An 18,280-nucleotide genomic window follows, 5' to 3' on the forward strand; every position below is an offset into this window, starting at 1 on the left:
AAATATTGGGATGTATGAAATATGAAGAGAAACGAATGCTTATTTCGGATTTTATAATCGTTTTGGTTATTCTAAACTTTGACCCTTTGTGGGGGAGTAGCTAGAAGGAATGGTCCGATATCTACCATCTTTATAACAGATCTTGTATTGATGGAAATATTGAGATGTGTCAAGCTTGAATGAAATCGGATGTTACTTTCGCGTTTTATGAGCTTTATGGATATTCAAAATTTTGACCCTTTGTGAGGGAGGTACCAGAAGGAGTGAGCCGATATTATCCATCTTCACACCTGACTCTGGGGTGCTAAAAATATTGTGATGTGTGTAATTGGAAGGCAATCGTACCCTAAGACCTCATTTTATACGAGTTATAATTATTAAACATTTTGACACTTTGTGGGGGAGGTACCAGGAGGAGTGGAATGATATATCCCATCTTCACAGAAAATCTTGTGTTAGTAGAAATATTGCAACGTGTGAAATTTCAAGAATATCGGAAGCTTATTTCGCATTCATTAATATATAATTATTCAAAATTTTGACCCGTTGTGTGGGTGGTACCAGAAGAGGTGCCCCAATACGTATCATCTTCATAACAGATCTTGTGTTGGTAAAAGTATTTACATGTGAGAAAGTTCGAATCCTTATTTCAGATTTTATAGGAGTTATAATTATTCAATATTTTGACCCTTCGTGGGGGAGGCACCGGAAGGAGTGGACCGATATATTTCATCTTCGCACTAGACCTTGGGCTAATCCAAATATTATCATGTGTGTAATTTGAAGACAATCGGACTCTTACAACTCATTTTATACGAGTTATAATTATTCAAAATGTTGACCCTTTGTGGGGGAGGTACTTGAGGCAGTTGACCGAGATTGTCCATTTTCGCACCTGACCTAGCACTGATGCAAATATTCGAATTTGCAAAGTTGGAGCAAAATCGGATTATCTTTTCTCTTTCTGTGCAGTAAATTATTTTCTTTGAAAATTTCGACCTTTTGTGGGGGAGGTACCAGAAGGAGTGAAGCGATATTGCCCAACTCCGAACTAGATCTTAGTTTCATAAAAATATTACGATGTACCAAGTTTGGACCAAATGGGATACTCCCTTCGAGAGTTATCGTGCGCACTACTCAGTCAGACAGTCGGACAGAAAAACGGACGGACGGACTCCAACTGTCCTGAAACGGATTTGGTCCAACGAGACCTAGGACCTAAAGTCGTTATTTCGATTAGGCACGTTTTGGCCATATCTAACTTAAATCTACCAGTTATATTCGTAACAATATAGAGTAGCCCTTGCACAAATGGATTTTTTGTAAGATTTGCAATTTTTCGTAAACTTCCCACTGTTTTTCAAACGGCTTACCTAATGGTCATATGCCTGGTGCCTGTGAGCTTGTCCATATATACATACGTACATATGTATGTACTTGATCGTATCAAAATACCTACTTGATGCATTGCGAACATAATATATGAACATAGGTACGTACTACAGCAAAAACAAAAAAAGCAACAACATGTAAATATATCTGTACGAATGGATGTGCAATTTTTCGTGTGAATTCGGCTTTAATGTTGCCATACAATGCCAACACTTGCGTTGTTGTTGTTATTGTTGGAGTTTTGTTTTTTTTTTCGTTTGCTTATTTTCTCTCCTCCTGCTGTCAACTTTTAATTAGCAAACATTAAAATTGAGCTACTCACACTCACACACCGACACCATCAAAGCTGGGGAGAGGTGAGCAGGAGACGTTGATCCAGCGACACCCTGCTGCTCTTTTTTTCTGTTTGCTGTTCGGTTTCCAACTTCATTGTTTCAAAACGAAGGCAAACAAAAAAAAAATAAAAAAATGAGAAACAATGAAAATTAAAGCGAATTACAATGAAATCTGTTGAAGCTTTTTTTCCCACAGAAATTCTCATGAAATTAAATAATTACCAACGCCAAAAACAGAGAAGTGTAAAAAAAACAAGTAAGCAAAGGCTACAGTCGAGCGGGGCCGACCGTTGTATACCCTACAACACTATAATAAACGATACAGTTTATATAGGCGAGATACTCGAAAGAATTCCACAAGATATTGTGACAAATAATTAAAGAAAACCATCAGGTTTCGTTCTCTAATTTTCGAATAATAGCAACTTAAACTAATTTGCTCATTTCCAATTTATTGGTAGATGTTGCACGTAAATGGTCTTCCCGGATCTGGAACCAATATTTCCCAAAGACTTATAATCTCTCAGAAGTGGCAAAAGATTAACATTTATTATTGGTTTTCGACTGAAACGCATCTAGATACAGACATTTGACTATATTCGTTAACGAAATCAGCCTTAACGAAATAGTCAGAAGTGCGTCTTTCCTGTATTTGTGAATTCTACAAAGAGTCACTGGAATGGACATTTTCGTATTTAGTCTACAAAAGTTGGCAAACTCCTTCACACATTGAATATTTTTGGATGGCCATCTAAAACTGCTTGGCTTTTGCAATGTCCGGTAACACCCATTTAAAATGTGCGTGAGAATCGGGCGATAATTACGACCTGCTGACAATTTTGCAGTTTTTTGGTCCATTTCAACCCCTAGATATATTGCGATCATCTCCAAAAAGAATAGGCTTCTATTCTGACCCTCATCTTATACCCATGCAAAATTTCGTAAGGATCGGGCCATAAATGCGATCTGTATATGATATCCTGATATCCTAACTACTTAGTTTTGTTAGCTGTAGAAATATTACCAAATGTTTAATTCAAAATGAAAATATGCCAAAAATATGACAAAATTGAAAAAATATGATAAAATTTTACAAAATCAATATTTTCATCTATTTTTATGCGATATTTTTAGACGTTCTTTCTTTCCTGCCAAGAGGCCATTCTGAATTAATGAGAACTGTCGAAATCAGTTCAGCCGTTCTCGACATATAAGAGATCTTTCAAGCATATCTTCTTTGATAGACATATATATCGCACATATTTTGCTATATATCCGATTTGTTGGATCTTAACATCAATGAAAAGATCAGAAGTAACCTTGTCATGGCTTTGTGATTTCCCCAGGATATAAAATATTCGCGGTTTAATGAAAAATTTTGAATTTTTTCAACACAAAAGATATGGTCTATTTTACCCGCTAAATACTATCCGATGACCACTCAAATTGGTAGGCTTCTTCCCCGCCCTAAACTCTGACTACATGCGAAATTCCGCGTCGATTGGTCTATAATTGCGACCTGTATAGCTACTGCAAAATCCGACACTTTTTCAGTTTTTGGTCCATTTCAACCCCTAAACATTTGGCAATCATCTCCAAAAGAAATAGGCTTCTATTCTGACCCTAACCCCACCTTCGTGCAAAATTTCATAAGGATCGGGCCATAATTGCGACCTGTAGCGTGATTACAAATTAACATGAACAGACAGACGGACGGACGGACATACATAGCTAGATCGACTCAACTCGGCGAGCTAGGAAGATCCATATATACTTTCCTATATGGGAAACCAATATTTCGAGGTGTTACATAAATTCTGGCCCAATCAAACATATAATACCCCCAACACATAGTGTTGTAGGGTATAAATAATAATAAAAAAAATTTGCAAATTATTGTTGGTTGTCCACCATCGTCTCTTGCATTAGGCCCATCAACCCGCATCGTCAGACCTTTGGCGTGAAATTGAAAATCTAAAATAGAAATGGAACAACAGCAATTTGACCTCCCCGAACAGAGACAATGGGCCTGGCATTGTGCTGTTGGCTATTGAATGCGCTGTTATTGGGGTTGTGGTGGGGTTTGGCGTTGTTGTTGCGTTGCGTTGCTACAACAAATGTTCAGTGTTGCGGTTTGTGGTTGGGTGGTAGTGATGAAGTTGCACTTTTACACTGAGGAAAATATTTGCCGAGGAATAGAAAAGAACGCTCTATTCAAAGGTGAAAAGTTTCAGCAGGGTCTAATAAAAGGCCGTTCAAAAAAAAACAACAACTTAAAAAGCTGTATGTTCGGCCGGGCCAAACTTTGAATAGCCTCCACCATTTAGAAGGAATTTAGCAATTTTCAAAAAAAAAAAAAAATAAAATCCGTTAAAAATTCTTTTCAAATCTTAAAAATAACGGATGTAGCCATTATATTAGGGTCTATACGATGACGTGGACCTGCATAGGCATTTTTTTGTCATAAGCCATTACAACATTCAAATACGGAACTTGAAAAAAAAAAAAACAGTAAAGAAAGACCTAAAGTCGGGCGGGGCCGACTTTATGATACCCTACACCACTTTCCTAATTTAGTAGAGCTCCACATAACAATTAAAAGTTTTTATGGCAGAATACAATCATACACGCTATGATTATAATTATAATTATTAAAATTAATAATTAAATAATAAATTAAATTAATTAAATTAATAAATTAAATTAATTATTAAAATTAATTAAGTTCAAAAGACTAAATATTCCGAAGCATTTGCATCTTTTAAATTCGGACTTGTATTGCCCATTTGGTGCAAAATTAATTTGAAATTAGAAAAAGATATATATGGGAGCTATATCCAAATCTGAACCGATTTCTATAAAATTTGGCAAAGATATTTCTGAGCTGTATTTGATATATTTCCCTGAATATCGTTGTTACGGAATGCATATTACGGCTGTGGGTAACAAATACAACAAATCGGATGAACAATATATATGGGAGCTATAGCTACATCTGAACCGATCTTCATCAAATTTGGCATACTACCTCCTAGACACAATTCGGTCGTATGTGCCAAATTTCATCCCATTAGGGCAAATATTAGACGTTTGGACCACAAAAAAAAGTAAATCGGACGAAGTTATATATGGGAGCTATATCCAAATCTAAAGCGATCTCGATGAAATTTAGCAAAGGTATTTCTGAGCAGCATTTGATATATTTCCCCAAATATTGTTGTTACAGAGTGCATATTACGGCTGCGGAGGATAAAAATAACAAATCGGATGAACAATATATATGGGAGCTATAGGTATATCAGAACCGATTTCGATCAAATTTGGCATACTTATTTTCAGGCCTAATTTGGTTGTATGTGCAAAGTTCCATACTATTCGGGCTGATATTACACGTTTGGTGTACAATAAAAGGCAAATCGGACGAAGCTATATCTAAATTTTTACCGATTATCTCCAATTTCAATAGGGTTCGTCCTTGGGACAAACAAATGTTGTTTGGAAAATTTCATCTCAATCGAATAATAAATGCGACTTTCTTTTTTTCACAAGAATACATGGACAGACGGACGGACAGACGGACTGACATGCATAAATAAACTCAGAAAGTGATTCTATGGAGATCCTCAAAAGTAACTATGAGTCTATCTCACTTCCTTCTCCGTGTTACAAACAAATGTACAAAGACATAATACCCTTACCACTATGTGGTGTAGGGTATAAAAATCGGCGAATAATGTAGCTAAAATCATAAAAATACCGATTATAGGGAGGTGCCGGCTATACGAAGACCTGGACCTACATACACAATTTTCTGTCACAGGAACTTCAAATACGAAATTTGAAATAATTTCGGTGAATAATGTCGGCAAAATCATAAAATATCGAATATCGGGAAGTGCCTTTACATGGGGGCTATACGAAGGCGTGGACTGCACGGACAATTTTCTGTCATAGGCTGTAGTATCCATTACCAACTTCAAATACCAAATTTGAAACATTTCCGGTGAATAATGCCGCTTAAATCACAAAAAATACCGAATATCGGGAGGTGCCGTTATATGGGAGCTATATCAAAACGTGGACATACATGGACCATTTTGAATACCAAAAGTCCTGCAGATATAACATACATTTGAGTAAAATTTTATCAACCTACTTTATTTTGTTCGGAAGCTAGAGTGATTTCCACCGAAGGATAGACGAACGGACACCGCTAAATTGACATAGAATTTTATGCTGATCAAGAATGTGGGGTCTAAAATGTATATTTCGAGGTGTTACAAATGAAATGAAAAACTTAATATACCCTCCATACTATGGTGGAGGCTACAAAAACGAAGACAACCAATCAACTCGACAGTTAAGTAGGATACTTCTTAGTAGCCACTGAACTTTCGCTCGAACACCTAGACTTTCATGTCGGCTTTCGTCAATGATTCTTGGCACAATATCTTTGGTGTGGTTCTTGGCACATTTTTATACCCTCAGTCATATGGCTAGAGAGGGTAAGATTTTAGACCCTAGGCCTCGAAATAACGATTTTAGAGCCTAGGTCTCTTTGAACCAAATCCGTTTCAGGAAATTTGGAGTCGATCTAGTGGTGTCCGTCCGTCTGTCTGTCTGTCTGTCTGGCTGGCTGGTGCGCTTGATAACTCTCGAAGAGAGTATCCGATTTGATCCAAACTAGGTACATTGTAATATTATTATCAAACTTAGATCGAGTTCGGAGACGGGCAATATAGATTCACTCCCTCTCATACCACCCCTACAAAAGGTTGAGGTTTTCAAAAAAATATTTTACTGCACATAAATATAAAGGATGATCCGACCTTGCAAATCTTAATATTTCGACCAGTGCTAGGTCAGGTGCGAAAATGGACAATATCGGTCGACTCCTTCTGGTACCTCCCCCACAAAAGGTTGAAATTTTCAAAAAAAAAAAAAAAAATGTTACTCCACTTAAATATAAAGGACGATCCGACATAGCAAATCTTAATATTTCCACCAGTGCTACGTCAGGTGCGAAAATGGACAATATCGGTCCACACCTTCTGATACCTCCCCCGCAAAGGCTTAACATTTTGAATATACATGAAGCACAAAAATCGCGAAATTTACATACAATTCTATTAATACTTGGCACATCTCAATATTTCTACCAGCACAAGATCTGTTATTAAATTTGACCCCTTGAGGAGAGGTACAAGAGGGAATGGACCGATATATCCCACCTTCACAGCAGATCTTGTATTAGTAGAAATAATGGGATGTGTGAAATTTGAAGAGAACCGGATGCTTATTACGGATTTCATGATCGTTCTAGTTATTCAAAACGTTGACCCTGGGGAGGGTACCAGAAGGAATGGTCTGATCTCTACCATCTTCATAACAGGCCTTGTGCTTATGGAAATATTGAGATGCACAAAGTCTGAATGGAATCGGGAGTTAATTTCGCGTTTTATGAGTCTCATGGATATTTTAAATTCTGACCCTTTGTGGGGGAGGTACCAGAGGGAATGGACCGATACATCCCATCTTCACAGCAGATATTGTCTTAGTAATAATAATAGCATGTGTGTAATTTGAAGAGAACCGGATGCTTATTTCGGATTTCATAATCGTTTTAGTTATTCAAAACTTTGACCCTTTGTGGGGGAGGTAGCAGAAGGAATGGTCCGATCTCTACCACCTTTATAGCGGATCTTGTATTGATAGAAATATTGAGATGTACCAAGTCTTAATGGAATCGGATGTTAACTTCGCGTTTTATGAACTTCGTAGATATTCAAAATTTTGACCCTTTGTGGAGGAGGTACCAGAAGGAATGCAACGACATATTCCATCTTTACAGCAGATCTTGTGTTAGCAGAAATAATGGGATGTGTGAAATTTGATAAGAACTGGATGCTTATAACGGATTTCATGATCGTTTTGGTTATTCGTTGGAAACGTTGACCCTTAGTGTGGGAGGTACCAGAACGAATGATCTGGTCTCTACTATCTTTATAAGTGATCTTGTTTTCATAGAAATATTGATATGCGCCAAGTCAGAATGGAATACGATGTTAATTTCGCATTTTATGAGCTTTACGAATATTCAAAATTTTGATCCTTTTTGGGGGGAGGTACCAGAAGGAGTGAACCGATGTACTCCATCTTCACACCAGATCTTCTGTTGGTAAATTTATTGACATGCAAGAAAATTGAAAACAATGGAGTCCTTATTTCAGATTTTATACAAGTTATAATTATTTAATATTTTGACCCTTCGTGGGGGAGGTTCTTGATGGAGTGGACCAATATCTACCATCTTCATACCAGACCTTGTGTTAACAAAAATATTGTGATGTGTGTAATTTGAAGACAATCGGACGCTTACATCACATTTTATAAGAGTTACAATTATTCAAAATGTTGACCCCTTGTGGGGGAGGTACTTCATGAAGTGGACCGATATTCTCAATTTCGCACCTGACCTAGCACTGATGCAAATATTTGGATTCGCAAAGTTAGAGCAAAATTGGATTATCCTTTCTCCTTTTGCATAATAAATTATTTTCTTTGAAAATGTTGACATTTTGTGTGTGGAAGGTACCAGAAGGAGTGGACCGATATTGTCCATCTCTGAACTCGATTTAAGTTTGACAATTATACTACAATTTACCACGTTTGGATCAAATCGTATACTCCCCTCGAGAGTTATCGTGCTCACCCGCCAGACAGACGGACGGACGAACATCGCTAGATCGACTCCAAATGTGCTGAAACGGATTTTGTCCAAAGAGACCTAGGATCTAGAATCGTTATTTCGATGAGGCACGTGAAATATATCCTCTGTAGCCATATGGCTGAGGGTATAATAATTCACTGCTCGGAATAAGCTGTGATCCACTATACATTTGCTGACACCGGGTTTCCCACTCCTATCTTTTGGTTTTGCAGTTGTACGCGCACGCTCGGTGTTGATGTCATTCATTACTTGGTAATGAGGAGAAAACGTTTTGAAGAATGACCCAGTAAAAACTCATACTACTAATAATGAAGAAGGTACTTTGTTAACTTTACCCTTTAATGAGTTTTTGCGAGTTATAAAACTTGGGAGTTTTTGATATGGACAACAGCTGACAACAATACGACTTTAACACTTTATGCTAGCTCACGATGTTTTTCAAATCTGCACCCAAAATAAAAATGTCCACTTCTCATATCTCTTTTAAATTTTTAAGTATCTTAAGACCCCATCTCTTAGTTAAACTTCATTCCACCCTCTAGCGCGGCTGGGACGACGGCGAATTGTAGGCGTTTTAGTTAATTCACCAAAGAACCTCCACAGGCGTATCATTCATCGAACTGTTAAACCAAATTGCCACTTGACATAATCATCATTGTATAAAATGACAACAACAACGACAACAACAACGTCAACATCAACATCAGCAACAAGAACAACAATGGCACATCAATGGCATGGCACTAACCATTGTCAATAAATATTTGAGTGAGTATCTCTCCCGCATTGAAAATGAAAGCAAAGCGTGTGTGTGAGTGTGTGTGTGTTGTGTGGTGGGAGGCAGAGAGGGAGAGAGGGAAAATTTCATACGAAAAATGCATATTCGTATGAATTCCAATTAAAGTACTGATTGCTGTTGTTGTTGTTGTTGCTCCTGCTGTCATTGTGGTTTGTAGTGTGGCAGTTGTTGGTGTTGCTGTAGCTGTTGTTGGTGTTGCTGTAGCTGTTGTTGTATTTATTGCTGATTGCAATATTGCTAAGCGCGCATTGTAGTTGTACAGTGTATATATATATGAACTACGCTGTTGAGTGATATCAACAAGGTGAAGCAAAAAATGCTAACATATTTTTAAAACAATTCACAGTGGATGGCTGAATTTATTCTAAATACGGTATGCATTTAGTACAGGCGGAAATCGGTCCATAAATAGGGTTTTCCAAAGAAGGGGTGTTATTATTAATTACCGAGGGTTTATGGCTAGAGAGGGTATATATCATTTGATACGGCCAAAACGTGCCTAATCGAAATAACGATTTTAGACCCTAGGTCACTTTGGACTAAAACCGTTTCAGGACATTTGGAGTCGATCTAGCGAGTCTGTCCGTCCGTCTGGCTGGCTGGTGCGCACGATAACTCTCAAAGGGAGTGCCCGATTTGATCTAAACTTGGTACATTGTAATATTATTGTCAAACTTAGATCTAGTTCAGAGATGGGCAATATCGGTCCACTCCTTCTAATACATAGACCCTATAAAAAGGAAAAATTTTTTTTTGAAGAGAAAGCATATTCCGATTTTGCTCCAACTTTGCAAATTCGAATATTTGCATAGAGCTAGGTCAGGTGCGAAAATGGACAATATCGGTACACTCCATCAAGTACCTCCCCAAAAAAGGGTCAACATTTTGAATAATTATAATTCTTATAAAATATGATATAAAAAGTCCGATTGTCTTCAAATTACACACATCCAAATATTTTTATTAACAGAAGGTCTTGTGTCAAGATGGAATATTTTGGTCCACTCCATCAAGTACCTCCCCCACGAAAGGTCAAAATATTGAATAACTATAACTCCTATAAAATCTGAAATACGGAACCCATTATTTTCAACTTTCACTTTCAGGCATATTAATAATTTTACCAACACAAGATCTGGTATGAAGATGATATATATCGGACTACCTCTCCTGGTACCTCCTACGGGTCAAAATTTTGAATAATTATATATCTCATGGAATGCGAAATAAGCTCCCGATTCTCTTAAAATTTCACACTTCCCAATATTTTTATTAACCCATTGTCTGGTGTGAACATGAGATATGTCGGTCAACTTTTGGTACCTCCCCCACAAAGAGTCAACATTTTGAATATTCAAGAAGCTCGTAAAACGCATACCTAACATCCGATTCCATTTAGACTTGGCAAATCTCAATATTTCTATCAGCACAGGATCTGTTATAAAGATGGTAGAGTTCGGAACATTCCTTCTTGTACCTGGCCCACAAAGGGTCAAAGTTTTGAATAACCAAAACGCTTAAAAAATAGGAAATAAACATCTGGATCTCTTCACATTTCACACATCCCATTATTTCTTCTAACACAAAATCTGCTGTGAAGATGGAATATATAGGTCCATTGCTTCTGATAACTCCCCCACAAAGGGTCAAAATTTTAAATAACAATGAAGCTCAAGAAAACGCGCAATTAACATCCAATTCCATTCAGACTTGGTGCATCTCAATATTTCCATCAGCACAAGATCTGCTGCAAAGATGGTAGAGATCGGACCATTTCTTTTGCTATCTGTCTTACATATGGTTCGAGATTTTGAAAAAACAAAACGTTCAAAGAAACCGAAATAAGCATCCAACTCTCTTCTGCTGTTAAGATGTTATATATTTGCGAAACTCTTCTGGTATCGCACCCACAAAGGGTTACAATTTTCAATACTTTTATCTGTCATAACTTGCGAAACAAGTCAGCGATTCTTTACAATTTTTATATCCAAATATTTCTCTCATCCGGAAACTTGAGATGAATATGCGATTTATGATTTCGCATAAAATTGGAAACAAAATGTTCGATTTTCTTGTTCGAATTTTGCCCAGACAAATGTATTTATCTGCATTAGACGAAGTATGAAAGTGGAATACTTCGGTCGACTATATGTGGTACCTCACCCAAATTTTAATATTTTCTAAAAATTATAACATATCTCACATAAAGTGAAGGAAGTAGTCGATATAGTCCAAACCTGCCACGTCGCAATATTTATATCATATTTATTTAGATCCGATACTAAATGGACAATATTGCCCCATTTCTTCGGAACCTGCTCCAGAGAGAGAGTCAACAATTTGAATGATCATAACAGAAGTCAAAATATATTTAAATAATCGAACATTGGCCGAGGATATACATCTGTCGGCAAAGCCGACTCGTTAAATTTCAAAAGTGATAGCGACCTGACATTTGACAAGTAACTACTACGCCATTACTAAAGATGAAATTTCATCGCTTGCCTAAAATTTGCACATAGCCCAAAAGCCTGGCAGGAGACAAGGGTAGTTCTTATCCGCAAACCTGGTAAGGCGAGTTACGCAATACCTAATTCTTATCGAGCGTTAAGTCTAACATCATTCTTCCTCAAATCCATGGAATGTACAATCGATTTTGTAATTTATGAATTTCTTCTTTACATACCTTGAATCATCTGAGTATATGAATCTACTTCCTCTGCCGATTATCCTTAGTTATTTGAAATAACACATTTGATATTCTAACAAAGATCTTAGCGAATTTTCTGCAAGTAAAAATTGAAAAATATTATCAAAATTTATCATTTTTATCTTTGGTTTCAATGATTTTTTTTAAATAAAATACACATTGGAAAATTTGGCCTATTTTTATATCCTCCACGATACATAGAGGGAGGGTACAGTAAGTTCGTCATTCCGTTTGTAACTCATCGAGATCCAACAAAATATATATGAACAGCGTAAAATTCTAAGTTAGGAAGCAAACATTTGGCACAGATCAGCCTTTTGTCTGCAGACAGGTCAAGTTCGAAGATGGGCTATTTTGGTCCATATATTCCTTATTTTTACGATTTTAGGTATATTATTTACCCGACTTATTTCAAATTTCGTATTTAGAATTCGTAATAGGTACTACAGCCTATTACAAAAAATTGCGTCTGCAGGTCCAGGTCTTCGTTTAGGCCCTATATCTGCACCTCCGTATATTCGGTATTTTGACGATTTCAGGTACAATATTAACGGAAACTGTTTGAAATTTCATATTTAAAGTTCCTAATAGGTACTATAGGCCCAGGTCTTCGTATAGGCCCCTTATATCATTACCTCCCCCATATTCGGTATTTTGACAATTTTAGGGGCATTATTCACCGAAGTTGTTTCAAATTTCGTATTTAGAGTTCGTAATGGGTATGGCGTATGCAGGTCCTTCGCGTAGGTCCCATATATCAGTACCTCCCTATATTCGGTATTTTTATGATTTTAGCAACATTTTTTACCGGAGTTGCTTCAAATTTCGTATTTAGAGTTCGTAATGGGTACTACAGCCTATGACACAAAATTGTCTATGCAGGTCCAACGGTACCTCCCTTTATTCGGTATTTTGATGATTTTAGCTACATTTTGCACAGGATTTTTTTTTTTCAAGATTCGTATTTGAATATTGTAACAGCTTATGACAAAAGTTGCCTATGCAAATCCACGTCTTCGTATAGACCAGAATATAACGTCGATTTCCTCTATTCGGTAGTTTTTAAGATTTTAATAGAATTTTTTAAGCATTTTATTTATTTATTTTTTTTTTTTTTTTGAAAATTTCCAAATTCGTTCCAAATGGTGGAGGATAATCAAAGTTCGGCCCGACCAAACTTACAGCTTTTTTATTTATTTTTTTTTTTTTATTTTTTTTTTTATAAAATTTGACGATAATTTCTGTGTGTTCCCGTACGAAGAACTCTAAAAAAACTTTTCAACTAAATAAGTAAAATTAATAGATTCTTGCAGTGTCTGGATGAGAGCCAATTGTAAAAGCTAGAACTTTATAATCCATTAATTGGTAGAAATTAATTACAAATGTTCGATAACCCTTTGGTGTGTACGCGCTCTCTACGTATAGAGAGGTGGCCCCCTCGGTCGGCAGGGGCGGGTGTGAGAGGCGTGGGAACGAACGAAAAAAAAAACACAGGTCCAGTTAATGAGAGGGAAAGTGAAGAAAAGAGTAATTTTAACAGATGCCTTACTGAGAGTTTGCAAATTCTTACAGGGGAAAATTGTCTCATTGAGAATTATCCAATATCATCAGCTGATAGAAAAACAGCTGTTAAGTGTTCGATTTGAAAATATTTAAAAATGTCGGACAATAATTCAATTATTTAATTTTTTTTCAAATAAATAACATTCAATATTCTATTATAAGATTAAAAATGTTCACTAAAAAAACTCAAAATTATATTTAACTAGCTGGCCCGGTCCGCGTTGCCGGCCCGTAGTTTTTGTATATTATGCATATTTTTAAAAGCAAAATTATTCACAGATATGACTGATATAAGTGTTCACCTACTGGTCGATTAAAAGTGTTTTAAAATATCTATACCCATTTATAAGCCGTGGACTTCAATATTTAAACCGTGTGCTTCAAATGTGTGGATGTGCTATACAAATCTATTAAAAAGTGTATATGAATCTTATCCCCATGTAAGGGATCAAATTAATTTTTAGTATGGTAAAAATCGTAGCAAAATTTTACAGTCAAATGAGAAGCAATTTGGAATTTACTGTATTTTGTACACCTCATAATTGAGGGTTGAATGATTTAAGAATAGGCAAAGTTAATTACTTTTTTTTTAACCCCATTAGCACCTTAGATTGTGCATTAGAGTCCTCATAAGTCCCCCTAACCATGTCGGTCTGTTTGTCCGCCAAAAGGTGGACTTGAGGGGATACTATTGCATGGAGAAAATTCTAAAATTTGTGAATATGTTGACATTTTTGTGTAAGATTTTCACCCCCCGAATACACATTTTTAGCCAAATCCTTTGAAATATGGTAAAATCAGGAGGTACCTTTATATGGGCACTACTCCGAAACATCGACCTACTTTGAAAACTTTCTTCTACCCGTTAAAATCCAATATGACAAATAGAGGCCAAATCAAAATTATAGGTATTTCACACCCATTACCGTAAGATGGGAATTTATTTTATTTTCCATTTAAATTGTAAATTGGAGACCCCATAAAGTCCATATTTTTCATCATAGTATAATTCAATGTCGATTCAACAAATATTCGGTCCCGTACTACTTTCTTATATTTGTAATTTGTTCATGTTCCCACAATTTATTTCATATAGATGTACATTCCAAATCTACGTTCCCAACCAATATTCTCTTGGGAGTTACAAATTCAATAGAATACAAAATTTTCCTTTCTGACCACACATTAGATGTGAAAGTGGACTTGGGGATACTCCAATGTGGAGACTTTACTTAAATAATTCCTATGTGGCAATTATCTGTATGATGGTTCCTTTCCCCAGGGTAGCATAACAAAATTTTTTAGCCAAATCAATTGATGAATGTGTTCAAGACCAATATGGGCCCTACTCTGAATATTTCAAATTTTATGCGAAGAGGTTCTGTACCCCCTTAGACACAAAGATGCCTAATAAGGGCCAAAAAATAAAAAGTGACTAAGACCCCAAAAATAGCTTGAATCATACGATGGTTATATAAATATAAAATCGGGTTGTACCCTTATCCGTGAATTATGATCTATATCATGACCTGCAAAAGCGATTTAAGGTATCTTGAATGTTTGGGAAGAATTTCTGGGAGGATAGAAATCCTTTTCTTAATAAAAGTCCCATTCGCTCTACTATTTTGCTCCTTTTATATTTGGTATTTTCCTGATTGTACTCCCAAAGAATTTAGCAATTTGAGCTCTCATTGGACGGATTATTGTCACATAAAAAAGGTATGTTCACGCTTTGAGATGAGGCCCATTAGGCTTTTTCGGTCATTTTTGATTATTTAAATGTGTTCGCATCTTCCAGCTGAACCACGATATAGGCCCTGGAGTTGAAAGGTAGATGTCAGTTTACATCCTATTTCTCACTTATTTCATTTTTTTGGTGAAAAATTGTATATAGTGAAAAATTATTCTTTATTTTGTTCACAAAAAATCAACTGAATTCAATATGATAATACAAATTGAAAAAAATTGACAAAAAAAGAATAACAAATTGTAAAAATCTTCAACTTGTTACCTGATTTTGTACAGCAAATGTTTAAAGATCCTTACAAAGTTTGTCAATAGAATATACTATTATTTTAAAATTCGATTTCATTGAATTTTTTTTTTTTCGATTTTTTCCCCGATTTCAGAATTTGTGCAATGAGATCTCTTTTTCGTGAGTTTTTAGCGATTTTGAAAAAGTAATTATCTTTTAACTTTGGTGTGACCGCGTTTAATTATTTCGATATCCTCTATTCCGTTTCGCCACCGCATAATTCGATACTACACTTCCATGTAACCCGCCATCAATTTCAGTTCTCAAGAAATCAAGTCAATTAAATAAATTGGTATTAATATTCGAATTCAAAAATAAAATATAAAAAACACTACAAATGTACATTAGAAAAAAGTAAGTCAAAATGGAAAAAAAATCATGCAAAATAAAACATTACTATTGTACAATTCAAAAGTCAAAATGAAAATGTTAATATATCACATTTTTTTGGATATTATCCTTTTCGGAAAAGAGACAATTCCGAATTTGTTTGAATCGTTAAAATCTGTCCAGCGGTTCTTAAGTTATAAGCGTAGTAACTAACACAACTTCCTTTTATATATATAGATTTTTTTAACAATTTTAAGAATGGACATTATATCCATTACAACATTTTATTGTTGGGCAATTCTAAAACCAATCCAAACCAATTGTCATTAAAACTAAATTTTTATTAGCGTTCATTAACGGATCCCCCTGTAAAAAATTGCAGTTTTCCATACACTCAATTATACATATTGTCCACCTACAAAACGAAATAAATTTTCAATAACAACAACTTCAGGGTCTGAATTATATAACGATTTCTAAGTAAATTTTAAGCAATTTAAATTGAAATTGCTTTGATGTGGTGATGGAATAATTTGCGAATCGATAAATATTTAAAAAAAAAATTGAGAGAGAGTTGCAATATTACACACATACACATGTACAAACATACGGGGTCAGATAATTATTTTATTTATTATAAATTTACAAAAAAAAAAAAAAACAAGTAAAAAAGTATCAGTCGGTTTTGGCGACAGATGTATACCCTCAGCCAATTTTCAATTATTTGAATATATTTTGACTTCTGTTATGATTATTCAAATTGTTGACCCTCCATGGAGTAGCTTTCGAAGAAATGGGTCAATATTGTCCATTTCGTATCGGACCTAAATAAATATGATATAAATATTGCGACGTGGCAGGTTTGGACTATATTTTTTACTACCTTCAATTTTTATGAGTTATGTGATAATTTTTAAAAAATGTTAAAAGTGTGCTCGAGGTACCGTATATAGTCGACCGAAGTATTCCATTTTCATCCTTCATCTAATACAGATAAAAATATTGGTATCGGCAAAATTACAAGATAATCGGACATTTATATCTAATCTTATTCGAAATCATAAATTCCATATTCATCTCAGGTTTCTTGTAGAGAGACATATATTTAGATATAGCAAGTTGTAAAGAATCGCCGACTTGTTTCCCAAGTTATGAGACTAAACATTGTATATTGAACATTGTGACCCTTTGTGGGTGAGGTACCAGAAAGGGGTTCGCAGATATCTATCATCATCACAACAGATATTGTGTTAGCAAAATGGTTTCGATGAGTAAAAGAGATAAGAGAGTTGAACGCCTATTTCGCTTTCTTTGAGCGTTTTGTTTTTCAAAATCTTGAACCCTTTGTTAGGGAGGTACCAGAAGAAATAGTCTGATCTCTACCATCTTTCTAATAGATCTTGTGTTGATGGAAATATTGATATGTGCCAAGATTGAATGAAATCGGATGTTAATTTCGCGTTTTAAGAGCTTCATCAATATTCAAAATGTTGACCCTCTGTGTGGGAGGTACCAGAAGGCGTAGACCGATATATCCCATCTTCACAGCAGATCTTGTGTTATTGGAATGATGGGATGCGTGAAATTTGAAGAGAACCGGATGCTTATTTCGGATTTTATAATCGTTTTGGTTATTCAAAACGTTGATCCTTTGAGGGGAGGGTACCAGAAGGAATGGTCTGATCTCCACCATCTTTATAACAGATCTTGTGCTGATGAAAATGTTGAGATATATGCTTCATAGATATTCAAAATTTTGACCCTTTTGTGGGGGAGGTACCAGAGGGAATGGGCCGATATATTCCATCTTCGCAGCAGATCTTGTTTTGGTAGAAATAATGGGATGTGTGAAATATGAAGAGAAACGTTTTGGTTATTCAAAACTTTGACCCTTTGTGGGGGTGGTACCAGAAGACGTGGACCGATATATCCCATATTCACAGCAGATCATGTTTTAGTAGAAATAATAAGATTTCGGATTTTATGATTGTTTTGGTTATTAAAAATTTTGACCCTTTGTTGGGGAGGTAGCAGAAGGAATGGTCCGTTCTCTACCATCTTTATAGCGGATCTTGTGTTGATAGAAATATTGAGATGTACCAAGTCTGAATGGAATCGGATGTTAATTTCGCGTTTTATGAGCTCCATGGATATTCAAAATTATGACCCTTTGTGGGAGAGGCTCCAGAAGGAGTAGACCGATATATTCCATCTTCACACCAGACCTTGGGTTAAAAAAAATTGTGATGTGAGTAATTTGCCTCATCGAAATAACGGTCTCTTTGAACCAAATACGTTTCAGGACATTTGGAGTAGATCTACAAATGTCCGCCCGTCCGTCTGTCTGTCTGGCTGGTGTCCACGATAACTGTCGAAGGGAGCATCC

At 35.7% G+C, this 18,280-nt stretch overlaps 2 protein-coding genes across 2 annotated transcripts in view; one reads left to right on the plus strand and one right to left on the minus strand.

Moving 5' to 3' along the window:
- Nucleotides 1-12,018, minus strand: part of LOC101897335 (mucin-5AC) — a 49,464-nt gene extending 37,446 nt beyond the window's left edge. Inside the window, exon 1 of the mRNA XM_059131320.1 lies at nucleotides 11,943-12,018. The gene's annotated coding sequence lies outside the window, so the exon portion shown is untranslated. The remainder of the gene's footprint in view (nucleotides 1-11,942) is intronic.
- Nucleotides 1-18,280, plus strand: part of LOC101897737 (inward rectifier potassium channel irk-1) — a 186,530-nt gene that overhangs the window by 29,558 nt on the left and 138,692 nt on the right. The gene's annotated exons all lie outside the window — the stretch shown is intronic.

Source organism: Musca domestica, unplaced genomic scaffold (genome assembly GCF_030504385.1).
Source record: "Musca domestica strain aabys unplaced genomic scaffold, Musca_domestica.polishedcontigs.V.1.1 85, whole genome shotgun sequence".
Lineage (NCBI taxonomy): Eukaryota > Metazoa > Arthropoda > Insecta > Diptera > Muscidae > Musca > Musca domestica.